Source organism: Aegilops tauschii, chromosome 1 (genome assembly GCF_002575655.3).
Source record: "Aegilops tauschii subsp. strangulata cultivar AL8/78 chromosome 1, Aet v6.0, whole genome shotgun sequence".
Taxonomy (NCBI): Eukaryota; Viridiplantae; Streptophyta; class Magnoliopsida; order Poales; family Poaceae; genus Aegilops; species Aegilops tauschii.
In genome coordinates this window covers 407135932-407148828 of record NC_053035.3, presented here as the reverse complement: position 1 = coordinate 407148828, position 12897 = coordinate 407135932, and the positions used below count along the sequence as shown (strand labels likewise).

General features: G+C 51.0%; 1 long non-coding RNA gene across 1 annotated transcript; it reads right to left on the bottom strand.

Moving 5' to 3' along the window:
• Nucleotides 1-10989: 10989 nt before the first annotated feature.
• On the bottom strand, nucleotides 10990-12056 carry LOC141041567 (uncharacterized). Its single transcript, XR_012202036.1, has 2 exons — nucleotides 11484-12056; nucleotides 10990-11133 (listed from the first exon to the last, which is right to left on the bottom strand). It is a non-coding gene; the product is annotated as an uncharacterized lncRNA (long non-coding RNA).
• Nucleotides 12057-12897: the final 841 nt, after the last annotated feature.

Sequence of the window (12897 nt, the reverse complement as noted above, 5' to 3'; positions counted from 1 at the left end):
CGCCGGTGACCTCCTCCGTCCCCACCTGCCCAGCACCCACCGGGAGGACCGCCCCGGTCTGGCGGATCCATCCCTGCCCTTGGGGCCCCGTGGGGAGCTGCCGTTCGTCGACGGCGATCGCCGGAGGCCCGCCACCATTCGGGCAGAGAGAAAGGAGGGAGAGGGAGACCAGTCAAACCTGACCAGTGGGCCCCCTGGACCCACTGTCAGTGACCCGCACGCCCGTCCTCTCTGGTTAAGTGATAGCGCAAAATCCCGAGTACATCTTCTCTGCTTTGAAAGCGTATTCTCCCCCGAAGCGTTTTCTTTTCTGGTTTATTTAAAAACAGAAGTTTGACTAATCTTTGACTGGCTATAACTTTTAAAATAAAACTCCAAATGAGTTGATTCTTTTTCCTACCACTCTCAAATTTCATCTAGTTTATTTTAAGATTTATTTCAAAAATATTTGGGACAACTTTTGTACTGTATTTGAAATGTGTTTTATTTGAATATTTCCCAAAGTAGGATTTTGGAGAAAAGGCAACCTTAAAAAAAATGCACCCCCTCATGCATACACTTGAAGGCAAGCATTCTGAACCCTGGCTTAATATTTTTTGGATCTTGTTGATACGGTTACAACATCATCTTGACTTGGAGCTTACGCTATTTTATGTGACGGTAAGATCATACGCATGAGTGAAAAATGGAGTTTTCCTTTGCTGTTATAAATGGATATGCTGGTAATAGTGATCGTCCTCGTAAGCTTCTCATGCATGCCGGAAGGAAGTCAGGAAAGTCGCGGTCTTGGGTAGACGCGAGCTTGTCCCTAGTCCCTCGTTGAGACGAGTATGTCCGGTATGGCATGGTGGGGCTTGATGAGTGTTAAGCTTATCTGTTATTGGAAATATTCTTGTTATGCTAATCATGCAGGGAACACTCAAACCTCCTGAGTCGGCCTTAGATCGAGTCTTGTCCAGTAACCCCCATACTTGCTTCGTACTACCACTTGTCCCTGCCATAGGTAGGGTACGGTTCAGTAAGTTGTCAACCCCTTTCTAGCACACACCGTACAGAGAGGCCGTGATGAGGGTCCCATGGCCATGGATTAAAGCCTGTCATCCGGTCCGGGGGCATGGGTGTTTCCGGTTGGGACCGAGAGGGGGGCACCCCTTAGAGCGCACGATATAAATTTGATCCCATGCTACGTCGAGGTTGTAGCCTCCCCACTTAGAGTTTTGCTTGACAGGTGTTGTGGGTGATTCCAGACACCGGTAAGTTAAGCTGGTGTGTGCAGGTCAGGCGTGTTTTCAGTTAAAAGACCGTAGACGGAATTAGTCCCAATGGACTAAAGAAATCCGTTACCCGTGGGTAAAGAGTACACCCTCTGCAGAGATTATACATCTATTCGAATAGCCGTGTCCATGGTTAAGGACTACAGTCTGGGATAGGTCAAGTGTCGGTCTTAGTGTCGGTCTTCGGAGGAACAACTGTTAAACCAGAACTTGGATCATGACTTGTGACTTGGGACGATTATGATTACTATTATTGTGGACTAACCATTTACTTTATTTGTATTATTGGGTATCCCTGGGATGGTTCTACCTCCTGGATATTCACTGTGATTATTCTTTATAAGCCCTTTATGTGGTGTCGCTCAGACGCCCGACTGCGGCATGCTTGTTGTTTAATTATTCCTTATAAGCCCTTTATGTGGTGTCGCTCAGACGCCCGACTGCGGCATTGTTAATTTATTTGTACCCTTCGAGGAGTCATTTCAGACACTCGATCAGTGCATTCCATTTCTACTCCCGTATTGCATATTCACATTTTTCCGCATGCGTACACCTTGGACTTCGTTCATTCGTGACAGACGTTATGATCATAAAGTATTTTCAGAGCACGTTTACCACTTGATATATTGTACCCGTGTTCTTGATGTTTGCGAGTACATTCAAACGTACTCACTGGCTTGTCCCTGGCTATTGTCTTGGCCAGATTTCTAGCGTGGAGAGGAGCGTTACGACGACAGCCCCGGAACCCATGTAAAGGTGATAGCAGCCTCGCGAAGATAGGAGTTATCCTGGTCAGCTGTTCTTGTGGGAAATGGAGTCCCATAGACGCGGATGGACCACAAACCGCTTCCGCCATCAACCACTAGAAACCAAGTGTTGTACTCATAGGCCACAATGGTCTTGTACTACATATTTTGTACTTGCTTGGAATTTCTTGTATCAAGTTGGTGCCTCATCAGCTAACAGTAATCTTGGGGCTGGTGAGCATAAGGGCCATTTTCTGGAGAATTAATATCCCGAAAATCCGGTCCTGACATATCTTCGGCTTTACGTTGAAGATCTTTAGCCACAGGCCGAAGTGGGGCCTGATGCGGAGAAAAGCCGCACACACGACGATAAATGCCGAGATGTTGAGGACGAAATTAGGGGCCAGATCATAAAAATCCATCCCGTAATAGAACATGAGCTTGCGGACAAATGGGTGGAGGGAGAATCCCAGTCCGCGGACGAAATGGGCGAGGAACACGACCCTCTCAAGGGGTCCCGGAGTCGGAATGATCTGCCCTGCGTCCGGGAGCCGGTGCGCGATGTTTGCGGCCAAGTATCCGGCTGCCCGGAGCTTCGTAATGTCCTCCTCCCTGACGGAGGAGGCCATCCACTTGCCTCCCACTCCGGACATGTTTGGCTGTGCGGAGAAGGTGAGAACTGGGGCGCTGGAGCTCGAGCGTGCGAGAATGGATGAGCGAAGAAGGAAGGAGGCGTGGGTGAAAGAAGAGAATCCTTATCTCTTTATAAAGGCGGTAGAAACTGTGCGCCTCCCCACTTGCCTGTTAAAAACGCTTATTTCCCAAGCGCCGCGATTGATGGCGCGGTTGGGTTACCCATACCCGTATTAATGAGGATCCCGTGATAAGGGGACACGATCTCTGCTTCGACAAGACGTGTCAAGGAAACCGCCTCGCATTACGTGCAGTAGCTGGTTGTGAAAACGGTTCGAATAATGACCGGACCGTGGTGTGTTGTCATGCTGTCAGCAGATTAGATTTGTGGAATATTGTACTCTCTACGGTGGTATGTGGAATTTGTTTTGCAGAGCCGGACATGATCCTTGTGTTCTAAATCTTTTATGAAGTATTCGGAGAAGGAACCCGCCTTGCAATGTCGAAGACAATCTGCGCGCCGGACTCATCGTCATTGAAGCCTGGTTCAGGGGCTATTGAGGGAGTCCTGTATTAAGGGGTCCTCGGATAGCCGGACTATATACTTTGGCCGGACTGTTGGACTATGAAGATACAAGATTGAATACTTCGTCCTGTGTCCGGATGGGACTCTCCTTTGCGTGGAAGGCAAGCTTGGATATTCGGATATGTAGATTTCCTTCTCTGTAACCGACTCTGTGTAACCCTAGCCCCCTCCGATGTCTATATAAACCGGAGGGTTTAGTCCGTAGGACAACAACAATCATAATCATAGGCTAGCTTCTAGGGCTTAGCCTCTACGATCTCGTGGTAGATCAACTCTTGTAATACTCATATCATCAAGATCAATCAAGCAGGAAGTAGGGTATTACCTCCATCGAGAGGGCCCGAACCTGGGTAAACATCGTGTCTCCCGCCTCCTGTTACTATTAGTCTTAGACGCACAGTTCGGGACCCCCTACCCGAGATCCGCCTGTTTTGGCACCGACACCTGCTTCCTCCTTCCTCTCATCCGCCATGGAAAAGGGGAACCTCGGTCCTTCGATGGTGGCGGCGAGGGTCGCCGCTCGACAACGTGCCCCTCCTCCCCAAGAGCCCGTGGTGGCGAAGCCAGCCGCGAGGGGAAGAGGAAGGGGGCGAGGCCGTGGTCGTCGTGGCGCTCGTGGAAGAGGAAGACGGGGCGGCGCATCGGCCTCGCCTCCGCCAGCGGTCCTTCCCGTGGTGGAGGGCCACGTCGGGGACAATCCCCGCGAGTTCTTCATCAGGCTGCGCCGGTCGCCGCGCCGTCGTCGTCGCCTCCCGACCCTGTTTGCGCGGGAGATGGAGCTGCACCCGCCGCAGGTACTGCGGCTGCGTATGAGGGGCTGCGGAAACAGCGGTACATGGGCCGACGTTGAGTTCCCCGCCCCTCACGTCATGTATCTTCGCCGAGGGTGGAAGACCTTTGCTCGCATCCACAGCCTGACAGAGGGGCTCACTCTCCATTTCAAGTAAATGGAGGGTGGCCTCCTCTCCGTCAAGGCCTTTGGGCACTTTGGGACTCGCGTAAGGTGCTGCCTGGAGAGCTCCTCCGATGGCGAAGACTCTTCCTCGAGCGAGAGTGACGAGGAGGGGAGCGGTAGCGATGACGAGGGTAGCGGGCGGCAGGATGACGGGTCCGACTAGGCGCCAGGCGCGCCGCGCCTGGGCGGGTGCGGCAGCAGCAGCATCTGCACCTGGCCGCTCCTACAGCGGGGTTCGCCGGGGGAGCGGCCGGCTCCTTGAACTTCTCGGGGCCGTCTCCTTGGGCGGCTGGCGGTCAGAGGCTGCGGAAGAGGAAGAGGGCGGGTGGCAAGGCCGTCAAGTCGGAGTACGCGGGCACCGACGCCTTCATCGCGTATTGGCGGCCTGCCGCCTCGTCTTCCAGCTCTTCCTTCCGCGCCGCCATCACCAGCCAGCCTTTGGACGGCCACCGAGATGTTCTCTTGGTGTCTTCTGTCACCCGTAGCTCGCCTAGGCGCTCCTTTTTCCCCTCTTCGCTTCCTTGACCTGCCTCCTGAGGAGAGGGACAAGAAAGGGATTACGGGCACCTTATCTTTTTTTTAACTTGTAAGCCTGCGGGCATTAGTAGGATTTAAAGCTTGTAATCCCCCTTGCTCATGTTTTTCATTCCGTATGAACTGTACCTGTATGGGATGTTTTTAATGAAAAAGGGATGTTTGCCGAGTTTTTCGTTCGTGGGTGAAACCCACGACAAGGAGCGAATCCTTGTTATTATTTAAGATAAACGTTTTTCGCCCGGCAACAGGCCTTGCCGTCCCCCCACTTCGCTCGACCATTCTCACGCTCTTGGCGGAGGTAGGGATGAAGCGGGCTCAGGCCCCTCGTCCCATTTCCCGGCTGCCGCGACTACAACCAAATCCGAACCCAGGAAATAATCCTTGGGTATAGAAAAGGGGAGCACGGTAACTTAGAAATAAAACAAGGTTTCATATATCCCAGTTCCATACCGAAATGCATGATAGAGGATAAAAGACTTATCTGGATCTGCAGCCCCCGGCAATCTTGCCTTGCCACGGTTGGATCCTTGTACTTGCAGCCCCCGGCAATCTTGCCTTGCCGCGGTTGGATCCTTGTACTTGCAGCCCCAGGCAACTTTGGTTCGCCGGGGTTCGGACGTCGGTCCGTTTCCTTCCTTCCGAACAGTTCAGCAGAAAAGCTCATGTGCCCTGCGAACCAAAGAGGACAGAAAAGAACAGAGAAACGCGCACTCGACCTCTAAGCTAGGGGTTAGCCACTGCTAAGCACTATCAACCCTAAGCGAGGAAGAGACTTGACCTAGCATGCATGCTATAACTTAGGGCGCTGGCGCTTCATTTATTTATGCTCAGGGTCTATGCCTGGCTTTGTACAAAGGGTTACATGCCTTGCCGCCTCGCGCCTCATGGGTAAAACTTGCGAAGATGCTCGATGTTCTAGGAGTTGCTCACTGGAATGGCATCTTCGGTCTGCAGGCGGACTGCGCCGGGCCTGGTGACTCACGTTACCCGATAAGGGCCTTCCCACTTTGGCGTCAACTTGTTGGAATTCTTGGCCGACTGAACGTGCCGAAGAACAAGGTCGCCTTCCTCAAAGCTCCGGGCATGAACCTTGTGGCTATGGTAGCGGCGCAAGGCTTGCTGGTAGCGTGCTGCTCTCACAGCCGCCCGGAGATGATCTTCCTCAAGGAGCGTTGCGTCATCTTGCCGCAATCGCTCTTGCTCAAGCTCATCATAAGCGAGCACTCGAGGTGACCCATATATGAGTTCCGTGGGGAGAACTGCTTCTGCCCTGTAGACCAAGGCAAAGGGTGTCTAGCCGGTGGCTCGATTCGGTGTCGTTCTGATCGACCAAAGAACCGCCGACAACTCATCAATCTAACGTCTTCCTCTTTTGCGCAGCCTGTCAAAGGTCTTCGTTCTTAAGCCTCGCAGAACTTCAGCATTTGCTCTCTCCGCTTGGCCGTTGCTCCGTGGGTGTGCCACGGAAGCAAAACAGACCATGCTGCCGAGATCCTCAATGTACTGCATGAAGGCATGGCTTGTGAACTGCGTGCCGTTATCGATGATGATCCTGTTGGGTACACTGAAATGACAAACTAGCCCTTTGAAGAACTTGATGGCTGACTGCGCTATCACCTTCCTCACTGCTTCCACTTCTGGCCACTTTGTGAACTTGTCGATTGCAACGTACAAGTACTCAAAGCCCCTGACAACACGGGGGAAAGGGCCCAATATGTCGAGCCCCCAGACCGAGAAGGGCCAGGAGAGAGGGATGGTTTGAAGGGCTTGAGCTGGTTGATGAAGCTTCTTCGAATGGAACTGGCACGCTTCACACTTGGTTACTAGTGTCGTCTCATCCTGGAGGGCAGTGGGCCAGAAGAAACCTTGCCGGAAAGCCTTGCCGGCAAGGGCCCTCGACCCTATGTGGGAGCCACATATGCCTCCATGTATTTCTGCCAACAGCTCTAGTCCTTCCTCCTGGGAGATGCACTTCAATTTCACCCCATTCTGCCTCTTTCTGTACAATACGTTGTCAATGAGTTGGTACAGAGCAGACTGGCGGGCTACTTTTTCTGCCTCTTCCTGCTCCTCAGGAAGCTCTCCTACTTGGAGGAATCGGACGGTGTGCTGCACCCATGCCGGAGCCTATGGCTTGATGGCGAGGGCCAAAGGCATCTCTTCTGCCACGGGAGCGACTGTCTCTACAGCCATGGCCTGAGGCCCTGCCGGAGTTGGTTGCTCCACGGCAGGATCGGCATCCACGGCAACATCCTCGCCTGCGACTCCGGGGAGCTCGGTGGGGAAGTACTTGCCGGGGCCTAGCTTCCTCCGCTTGCTCTGCCCGGTTGACGCCTCGACGGATGGTTGAGTTAACTGAAGCACAAAAGTACCTGGTTCCACAGGTAGCTTGAGGGCAGCATGCTTTGACAGGTAGTCAGCGATGTCGTTCTCCGCCCGAGGGACATGCACTGCTTGTATACCGTCAAAGCGCTCCTCCGGTTTCCTCACCTCATCCACGTAGGCCTCCATCAACGGACTCTGATAATCCTTGTTGATTTGTCTGACGACGAGCTGCGAATCACCCCTGACGATGAGCTTTTTGACTCCGAGGTCCGCTGCGATCCTGAGACCGGCAAGCAAGCCCTCATCGGCGGTGTTGTTAGTTGACATCTCCTGGGGAAAGTGCATCTAGATGACATACTTGAGGTGCTCTCCGGTGGGTGCGACAAGCAGCACACCAGCACCGGCGCCTTGCAGCGAAAAAGCCCCATCAAAGTACATGATCCAGTTGCGGCTCGTTTCCTTGCCGGGGAGAGTGGTCTCCTGTACCTCTTCGTCGGGCGTCGAGGTCCATTCTGCAACAAACTCCACCAAAACTCTGCTCTGAATCGTCGAGGTGCTTTCAAACTTCAAACCGAAACTCGACAGCTCCAGGGCCCATTCCACGATCCTCCCCGTTGCATCTGGGTTATGCAATATCCGTTGCAACAGGAGGCGGGTGACCACGGTGATCTCGTGCGCTTGGAAGTAATGGCGCAGCTTCCTCGAGGCCATAAGGAGGCCGAAGAGCAATTTTTGCACACCTGAGTACCTCGACCTAGCCCCCTGCAAGAGGGAGCTGACGAAATAAACCGGGTGCTGCACCATTTTCTTCTTCTGTGCCACTTCACCCGACCGCGCGGGCCCTGTTGCATTGGCGTCAACCTCTGCCGGGGACTCGGTCTTGCCGGGACCAAGCCCTGCCGGGGAGGGTTCCGGTTCGCCATCCGTTGACTCTGCCGTTGCCACTGTCTCTTCATCGACTTCTCTCTGCGCCACTAGTGCGGCGCTAACCACCTGATTCATTGCCGCTAGGTACAGCAGCAACGGTTCTTTTGGTTTGGGCGCAACCAGCACTGGGGTAGAGGAGAGGTACTTCTTCAAATCTTGCAGCACCGTCTCGGCCTTCGGGGTCCACTCCATTGGGCCCAGCTTCCTCAAGATCTTGAAAAAGGGAAGGGCACGCTCCGCAGACTTGGAGATGAATCTTCTCATGGCGGCAACGTAGCCAGTGAGCCGACGCACATCTTTGATCCGCTTGGGTGCCTCAATCTGCTCGATGGCCTTGATCTTATCTGGGTTTGCCTCAATCCCGCTCTGCGACACAAAGAACCCGAGAAGCTTGCCGGACGGGACACCGAAGACATACTTCTCAGGGTTCAGCTTGAGGTTGATCTTGCGCGGGTTTGCAAACGTCTCCTCCAGATCTTGCACAAGAGTTGCTTTGTCCTTGGTTTTGACCACTATGTCATCCATATAAGCTTCCATATTTCTATGTAGCTGGGGCTCAAAACCAATTTGGACTGCTCTTGCAAAGGTGGAGCCAGCACTCTTCAACCCGAAAGGCATCCGTAAAAAGACATACGTACCACATGGGGTGATGAATGTTGTCTTCTCCTCGTCTTCTTTCGTCATGAAGATCTGGTGGTACCCTGAGTAGGCGTCGAGAAACGATAGCAGGTCACACCCGGCCATGGAGTCAACAATCTGGTCGATGCACGGCAATGGGAAGGGGTCTTTAGGACAAGCCTTATTAATATTTGTGTAATCAATACACAACCTCCACTTCCCATTCGCCTTGCGCACCACTACAGGATTGGCCAACCACGTTGGATGGAGCACTCGTCTCACCAGTCCTGCTGCTTCTAATTTTCCGATCTCTTATGTGATGAACTCTTGCCTCTCAGCTTGCTTCCTGACTTTCTGCTTGACGGGCCGTGCATGAGGACAGACAGCAAGATGGTGCTCAATCACTTCCCTGGGAACGCCGGGGATGTCGGAGGCTTGCCATGCAAACACATCGACATTCGCCCGCAGGAAAGTGACGAGCTCGCTTTCCTATTTGCTGTCGAGGGTGGAGCTTATGGTGAAAGCTCCTCCCATGCCATCCTCCTTGACGGACACCTTCTTGGTCTCTGGTGGCGCAGCTCTGGATTTCTTGCTCTTGCCGGTGGAGCTCTCTGGCACGTCCTTGACGGTGGCACAACACTCCGAAGAGGTGCGCTTGCCGGAGTGGGTGCAAGAGGTCTTGCCGGTCTTTTTCTTCCCTCCCGGGGCTTCTGTGGCAGGAGCAGGTGCCTTGGCGGCAGCTGCTGCAACTGCTTCTTGTTAGAGTAGGTCGGCGTAGATCAACGCATATTTCTTGTCGGAGGGGACGGTGATGATGTTCATCGGCCCGGGCATCTTCAGCGTGTTGTAGGCGTAGTGAGAAGCCGCCATGAACTTAGCTAATGCCGGGCGGCCGAGGATCCCGTTGTAGGGCAAGGGGATCTTGGCTACATCAAAGACAATCCTCTCCATCCTGTAGTTCAACTCACTTCCAAACGTCACAGGCAACGTGACCTTCCCCTTCGGCTGGCTCCTTCCCGGGTTGACCCCCTGAAACGTGCCCGTTTCCTCGAGGTCTCCATCAGGAATTTGCAGCCTTCTGATCACAACAGGTGAAATCAAGTTTAGACCGGCCCCGCTGTCAACCAGCATCTTGTTCACCTTAAGGTTGCGTATTGTTGGTGAGACCAACAACGGCAAACACCCTACCGCGGTTGTGCGGTCAGGGTGATCCTCGGCGTCAAAGATGAGGGGCGTGCTGGACCACTTCAGCGGCTTCTGGGCATCGAACGAGGGCTCTGCTGCTGTAATATCAAGCGCTAACTGTTTGAGCTGGCGGTGAGAACATGCAGCGAGGCGCCACCGTCGACGCACATGGCCTCTGTAGCCTTTTGGAACTCTTGCTCACCGGACTCGTCGTCCTCGTCATGATCATCATCTTCTTGCTTCTTGTCACGGCCCCGGGTGGGCCTCTCCTGCTGATTATCTTTGCCGCGGCGACCTCCTTGGCCGCCACGCTTCTTGTCGGATCCTTCGGCACCTTCCTGACCCTTCTCTTTATCCCGCCGCTCATATTCGGCTCTCTGCTTCTCAGCGAGCAGCTCCACTTGGCGGTAGTTCTAGAGGTCATGGCCCTTGGTGCGGTGGATCTTACAATACTTCTTGTCGGAGCCCCCTAGCTTGTCGGCAGCCGCCAAAGCCCGGCAAGCGGCACACCCGGCAACCTCCTTGCCGGGGTCGCTCGCCTTGACCTTCTTGGTGGCGCCGGTGTCGTCGGACCCCTCGACAGCAAGCACGGTCTTGCCCTTGCACTTCCTGTTACGGCGCCGGCCCTTCTTCGCCGGGGTACTGGTGTCATCCGTGGAGTCGGTTTCCGCGCCGGCATCCTCGCCGGGGTACTTCCTTCCCTCTTCAGCTCGAGTGCACCGATCGGCCAGAACATAAAGCTCGGCCACATCCTTGACCTTGTTCATCGCCAGCTCCTCATGCATCTTGCGGTTGCGCACGTTCTGGTGGAACGCGCTGATCACGGCGGCGGGATGAACATCGCACTACTAGGAAAAGGCCTGCTAGTGGCGCACCTGTTTTGCCTACTAATGGCGCACTACAGGTGCGCCACTAGCACCACGCCATTAGATTTTATTACTAATGGCGCACCACATGTGCACCATTAGTATACCAGATACTAATGGCGCACCATGTGGTGCGCCATTAGTATACCATTCGGTGCTCCACTGGTATTCCCTCCAGGTGCGCCACTAATAACCTTATAGGTGCACCACTAGTAATAAAGGAAGGTGCGCCACTAATAAGGGCTTAAATGCGCCACTAGTAATGTATTTGGAAAACAAAAAAAATCTAAATTTACAGAAAACAACCCATAAGGAAAAATAATTTAAAAACAAAAAATGAAATAGAATCATAATTTTTATTATAGTAAGAATATTACAATGTCTTTACAAGTTTGCAATAAAAGGAAAATTGCAAGGAAATAAAAGAAAATCCTAAAACTAATCTTCTAGTAATCTTTTCTTCTTTTTCTTCACTTTATCCCTGCAAAATGTAACAAAATAAACAGAAAGACAAACAAACTATTTATCTGACAGAGCTAAATAATCAGGGCATTTACCTTTTGATAATATTATTATACTATACTACCAGTATACTACTCCACTTGGATTTTTTAGATGAGCAGATCTGAGATAGACATCTGTTCAAGTGGCTATAGGTAGGCTTGAAGAATTCTCATCGGTTCAAGTGGCTACAGGTAGTTGCACAGCTGGAATATAGACTACTAGTACTATTTGAAAAGAAAACAAGAGCAAATCTGAACGTACTAGTCAGATCCGATCACATTGAGCTAGAAAGAAAATTCATCAGGAAACAGATGGCTGGCGACTTACTTCCAGACGTTGAGGATCTCGTTGTGCCCGGCGAAGACGCTGTGGAGCGCGTCGCGGACGGACTGCTCACAGCGGTAGCTGCAGCAGATGAACTCGTTGTCCTGCAGGTAGTCCAGCAGCCAGGAATTAAAGATAGGAGGGCTAGAACTGAAAGAACTAACATCTTAGAAAGCAACAGGAGATAATTCATATATGCAAAATACATATGAAGTGGTATTCACCAAATTTGTTGAAACATGAACGAATTGTTTTAGCAGTACCAATGATACATGTCAAATTAATTGTTCCTGTCATGACAATGTAAAAGTAGTACTTGCATGCCAATGAAGACTTGCTAGTGTTAGATTCTATGAGGTTCAGGACATGTGTAATTGTGCCAAGTTCACTTGTAATGCCATTATTCATGATCTGAACTTTATCCTCCACAAAATAAAATAACAGTTGATCCATGCGAATGATACTTAATTTTCAAGCTACTGTTAATTTATAAACTGAATATAAAGTGAGTTTATAAATTCAGAAATAGAAAATTCAGTTAGGATACTGTTAACTGAATTTTGGAGTGTATACTTAACAAAGGCTTCATTTGAATGTACAATCAAATTAAAAAAATGTGTTCATGGGGCAGCAGCACTAAGATTCGACCGTTTTCTGTCGGCCAACATATATATGGATAAATCAGAGATTAGACATGCATATAAAAGAAGGAAAATCAAGAAATATTAATCAATTGGGGTAGTCATGGTGTACTCAGTTTTATTACGGTGGCGAACTTTCACTATGTGTATATGTTTGAACAAAAAACTGTGGAAATAATGATAACGAATGGAACCGAATAGGTTATCAATAATTAGAGATGTAGTGGGCAATCAGGAACAATACTTAACAGCATGATCCTGGAGTACTTTACATTTATTCTATGCCCTTACAGTGAAGCTACTGCATCATATTTCAGCTACAACAGTTCAGTATTGCAAATATGAGCAAGACTGGGGAAAAACAAGAGCTATGAAAATTTCTAACAACAGAATCACTTCAGAAAGTTTAATATCACCAACTATCAAAATCTATGGTTAAACTACAGGGTGCCGGTTCAAACACACTGCAAGTGTTTGGAAATGGTATCATACTGGACACTGATCAACCTTGAGTTCGGCATTCCTTTTCAAAACAGTAGCTTATACCAAAACAGTAGCTTATACCATGTCATTAGCAGGCGGCTGCCCTTGGTTCCTCATCTTCCAGAGCAAGTGAACTCTCTCATTTTTAACTCTTGTCATGCAATTTGCCCTAAGTTGTGGATCAAGACAACAGGGGACAAGGAGAAATTATGAGTAATACGAGATGAAGGCGCATAAAAGTTATAAGATTGCATGCAACACTGACAGGCAATGCGAGATGGCACCCTAGAGGC